Source organism: Musca autumnalis, unplaced genomic scaffold (genome assembly GCF_047663935.1).
Source record: "Musca autumnalis isolate F117 unplaced genomic scaffold, ASM4766393v1 scaffold_1, whole genome shotgun sequence".
In the NCBI taxonomy this organism is placed as follows: domain Eukaryota; kingdom Metazoa; phylum Arthropoda; class Insecta; order Diptera; family Muscidae; genus Musca; species Musca autumnalis.
In genome coordinates this window covers 187049080-187055210 of record NW_027411644.1, presented here as the reverse complement: position 1 = coordinate 187055210, position 6131 = coordinate 187049080, and positions in this window count along the sequence as shown.

Genomic DNA, 6131 nt, shown 5'->3' with positions numbered 1-6131 from the left:
CCACTTCTTTTGAAACAAATAATTTGATATCAAGACCTCCTATTGAAAAATCTCGAGAACTCTTAACAAAAACTTTGTTTTCTGAACCTCCCGTGACCACAAATCCTTCACCACAAACTGCACTTCGTGGTATACATCAAGAAATATCAGAAGAGACCTTGATATTCACACCATATAACCAAGCAAACATTCGCAAATTCGTAACCCTTCGTGGCAAACATCAAAGGCAATCCAAAGACGACTTGCTATTTTCATCCAATACCAAATCAAATCATCCTGGGCAACTACATCTTCGCGATGAGAACAGACATCAAACAAAATCTGAAGAAACCTTGCTATTCACTTCTCTGGTGCAAGTTAAGTCCAACAATCAGACATATGGTATCCAAGCAATTTACAATTCTGGTTCGACCTATAATTCTGATGACCTTGAACAGCGACTTAGACTTCCAATGAGAACATTAGAACTAACCTCAGGCCTAAATCCAGCAGTGATTGAAACGTCAACTCAAGCTTGTGATTTCACACTTTGCTCGCGATTGCAGTCTGACTTCAAATTAAACGTCCGCGCCTCCTTTACAAAGACCGCATCGTTTAATTTGCCTAGCTTAAATTTAGATATCAATTATCATCCCATGTCCAAGCGAATCAACTCTAGTCTATCATTTCTCAAAGCTGTAAGGCGGAAGACAATAAACATACATTCCAAGTACTTCAAGTACATTTAGATTATGTCTGGTCACAGCTTAAATCTTGTTATCAAGATTGTGTGGATCATGTAGACAACGATCAAGACCTACAAAATTTGAGAGGAATGTATAGAGACGCCTTTTCCCTTTATATATCATCTTTAGTTTTCTTAAATGACAAAATTGATGCGATCTCTTCAACGACAACCTATAATAATTCCTCAAAGGAAAATCAACTTCCCAAATCAAACCTAATGAATATACAGTCCACAACTGCTAATACGAAACTTCAATCGTCGCAAGCTCTCCATGGTAGTTATCACAAAATATCACACTACAATTTGCTTACTGCACCTCTTCTTGAAACAAATAATTTGATATCAAAACCTCCTTGCACACTATCTGACTGCGACTTGCTAACAACCACTTCTTTTGAAACAAATAATTTGATATCAAGACCTCCTATTGAAAAATCTCGAGAACTCTTAACAAAAACTTTGTTTTCTGAACCTCCCGTGACCACAAATCCTTCACCACAAACTGCACTTCGTGGTATACATCAAGAAATATCAGAAGAGACCTTGATATTCACACCATATAACCAAGCAAACATTCGCAAATTCGTAACCCTTCGTGGCAAACATCAAAGGCAATCCAAAGACGACTTGCTATTTTCATCCAATACCAAATCAAATCATCCTGGGCAACTACATCTTCGCGATGAGAACAGACATCAAACAAAATCTGAAGAAACCTTGCTATTCACTTCTCTGGTGCAAGTTAAGTCCAACAATCAGACATATGGTATCCAAGCAATTTACAATTCTGGTTCGACCTATAATTCTGATGACCTTGAACAGCGACTTAGACTTCCAATGAGAACATTAGAACTAACCTCAGGCCTAAATCCAGCAGTGATTGAAACGTCAACTCAAGCTTGTGATTTCACACTTTGCTCGCGATTGCAGTCTGACTTCAAATTAAACGTCCGCGCCTCCTTTACAAAGACCGCATCGTTTAATTTGCCTAGCTTAAATTTAGATATCAATTATCATCCCATGTCCAAGCGAATCAACTCTAGTCTATCATTTCTCAAAGCAATCAATGATTCCGGTTCGAACTATATGTTCGTTGAACTCAAACAGCGACTTATTCTTCCGGCAATAAACATCATACCGCACTTTTCAAGTTTAAATCCAGCAGTTATCGAAACATCAACTCAAAATTGTTCTTTCATACCTGACCTGAAAACTGACCTTAGATTAAATGTTTGCGATCTTTCTTCGAAGATTAATTTATCACTCTTACATCTAGACATCATTCTAAATACCTTTGAATATGTCCTAGAAACATATTTAGCGGATTCCTACTTGTCAATCAATCGAGAACTACAAATCCCTATAACCATTTGCATCGTATCGAGGTTATTCAGCATCTCATTTCTGGTGTTTACACCTAGACCGCAAAAGTCAACATCCAACAAAACTATTGAGTCAACGCTTCATAAATTACAAAACTCTTCATATAAAAATACGTTGACATTGCAGCACACAGCTACTTACAAATCTACATCTGACCTCTCCCGTGAGCATGACACATCAATGCCAATCAAATTATATTATTTCAAAAGTCTTAGAAGAACATTCATTCATAACTACCATGTTGCCAAAATATCATACGTAAAAGTTGCCGTTAAAAAGCCGCCAAAGCGACAATCGTTCAAGAAAATCTATTATTCGAAAGCCTTACATCAACACAATTTTCTTTATATACAGCGAAAATTTAGAAAGCGGCTAATGTTTAACGACCCTCGAAGACTGCCATTAATAACTGCAAGCGAAATAATCAACAGTCGACCTAAAACCGGTGTTCAACATAGAGGAGACTTCAATATTAACATCATTACTCTATTTCATTTTAAATTTACTTGGAAAACATACTCACTCACACTCTTTACAGATTTGGCAAACGTAGCAGAATTCAAAAACGACCTAATTTCAGGCATTCGAATGCGACCTTTCCCGGAATCCCGTAGCCTTGGACTGAACCCTTCATGCCAGCAGCCGAGTTCCTTAAATGTGATCAAGTTCCACCATAGACATACTTTACCAAGTCAACAGATTTTGCAGCGACCTCCTTATCGGATAACCATTATACCAACAAAAAGTCAACAATGTCAATCGGTATCAATATCTCTATTGAAAGAATCATTAGCCATCATAACAAATCAAGTCAATTTTATGTCAAAATTTCACCCATTCTCAATCTTTGCAGATTTTGTAATAATAAGCAAATATTCCATAAAACGCCAGACGTCACAAGCCATCTTACAATTGCAACACCAAATATTCCAAGGACATATCATTCATCGTTGTAACTCCAAATTACCTCCACAACGACCTGATTGGAAATATAAGAAGAAGAAGCAGGTTTCCGTCAAAATCTTAATCGCCGACATTAACGCAGCCAACCATCAAAATCAGCAGATTTTCATCATCGCCAGAAATTTGGACACTGACGTCAACCACTTGATGATATCATTTTTAAATTTCAACAAGAATTTCATCTTTGGATTTAAGCTTAAACACATCATGGGGAGGCCGGTATGTTTAATGTTCGTCGACATTAAACCATTTTTAATAACATAGTATGACGAACATATTTAATAATAACATTATTATTACTTTTACCATCCCAAATTCATATGGAATGACCCACATACTTATTATTTCTACTCTCAAAAATAGATTCAAGGCCATATGTACATTGACCTCTTTTTATGTTTAAACAATAATAACAATAACAACAAACATCTTAGTTACGATCCACAGGTAACGGACATGTCTCTTGTTATTGTCTATTCTTTTCTTCTTTCTCTAATCTCAATACACAACAACAACATATCATTAGTAGCCGCTGGTTATGAGGGACCTAACCAACGACTTACATTGTTGTTGCTAATAATTTGCAACTGACTTCTAATGACATCTTCACTGCAACGAAGAGTCAGTTAGCAAGTCAACGTCATCAACAGAACATCAACGAGCCCTCACCAAACACAGAAGGAGAACAAAAAGAAGATCACATCAATTACAAAAACAAAACAGTGGAACATTAAATTAGAAATAAACGAACAGAAATAAAACATTGTAAAATAAAATTGTAAATACATTTAGTTAAACAAAAACAAACAAAATCAAATAAGAATTAAATATTAAAAATACGAATAGAAACTGAACATAAATGTGTAAATAAATTGAATAATAAATAAAAACAAATATGAGTATACATAAAATAAAATAATTGGAATTTGGAAATAAAATAAAATACAGAACATTGTAAAACTAAATTTGTAAATAAAATGAATTATACACGAAAATAAGTTTAGAATAAAAACAACAAACACTGGTATACAAAAAATACAAAATTTAAAATAAAATAAATTAAATTGTACACAAAATATAAACACAACAATAAAAATCTTTTACTAAACAAACGGAAAAAAGGGTAAAAATTTAGAACACACAAAAATTAAGAACTAAATAAAAATCATCCTTGACAAATTAAAAACCCACACCCCACCCCTAAACACCCTCTATTTTCGGTATTTGGAAGGTCTTAGCCTCATTATAAAACGCCTTCATATAGAATCCATAGAGCAGTACCTCCCGATTTTCTGTATTTTGAAGCTTGTGGCCTCAGTATCTCACCGAAATGGCTGAAAATTTGTATGAAGTCTTCGTTGCGGGTATAAAAATATGTCGGTGTAAATCCCCACAATGATATAGCCCCCATAGGAAGAGAGATTCGAAATTCCGTATTTTTGAAGGTTTTATTTACCCTTATTAAGGCACCGAAGTAGCTGAAAATTGGTATTTAGTATTCGTTGTGGGGTATAAAACATTTCACCTGAAATTTGTCGGTATAGGTCCACGTCTTCATATAGCCCCCATAGAGCGGTGCCTCCCTATTTTCGGTACTTTGAAGGTTGTGGCCTCAATATCGAAACAAAATTACTGAAATTTAGTATTTAGTCTTCGTTGGGGGTATAAAACTTTCCTCTTGAATTTTGTCAGCATACGTCCACGTCTTTACATAGCCCCAAAGGTAGGTGAACTACAAAACATTTCCCACAAATGTTTCTGTACAGGTCCACGTTTTGATATAGGCCCTATAGAACGGTACCGCCTGATTCTCTGTATTTTCAGGATTTTAGCCGCAGTATCCTACAGAAGTGGGTAAAATGCCGTATAGTCTTCATTTGGGAATATGAAACATTCCTGCAGAGAACAGTGGGTATATGTCCACGTTTTAATATATGTATGTAGTTCCCTTAAAAGCTGGTACATGATTCTCGATATTTTGAATGATTCAATCGAAAAAATCTGTAATTTTGTGTTTAGTGAAGTCTTTTAAAGGATTTTTCTACGGAAGAGCTTAGTACTTTCGTAAACGAAAGGAAACTAATTGTTCCATTTTACTTCAATACAACTCGTGGTGGAGGATATAAATAGTTCGACCAGGTCGTTAGGTTTAAGTTTTTAACTGTCAAATCATCATATAGTTGTGCATACATCTATATAATATATAGTTACGGTGACCAACCGTACTCTATTATAGAGTGCAGTACTCTATTTTAGGTTTCCGTACTCTTTTTTTTTCAACATACTTTGTTTATCCTCCATTTTCATCGCACGTACTCTATGTCCTCGATTTTTTGATTTGTTTACAAATATGTACATACATTAAAGAACACTAGACAGCAATTAAATACAACCACTATTACAACACTCCACAGTGGCCAATTTTACGAAAAAACCTGGCCAAAACTCTAAAAATTAATGGATTTAGACCAAACCTTGTGTTCTTATGTTTTTCGGGTCGCTGGTTTAATTTTTCATTAAAAGGGTCGTTTTGGTCCATTCTCCTATAAAATGTGATCGTTTCAGATCAAAATATTGCCCAAATTTGTTTGCAATCAATTTTTACTATAGGTCCTAGAATACACCAAAACTCTATATCTTACCTAAACTACAAAATTATAAATAAATTTTAGGGTTAGTCGTACTTCATGTGGGTTTTGGCAAAATTATCATACAAAGCATCATTTAGGAAGCATGGCGTCAAAGACAAAAATGTTCTCCGCTAAAGTCACCAAATAAATGAAATATCTATTTGCAATACATACCAAGGAAATACAGGTATCAATTTTTCGAAAATACGAAACTAAAATAGGGTTGCAAGCTTCTACACGCAGAAAAATATATGTTAGAAATATGTTTGGGTCCAAACAAATATTTGTTTGGGACTGATTGCAAACAAATATATGTTTGGATCCAAACATAATTTGTTTGTGTCCAAACAAATATATGTTTGCAACATTTTGTAACATATCTCAATTTAATATGTTTGGGTACCAACATATTCTCTATGTTAGAACAT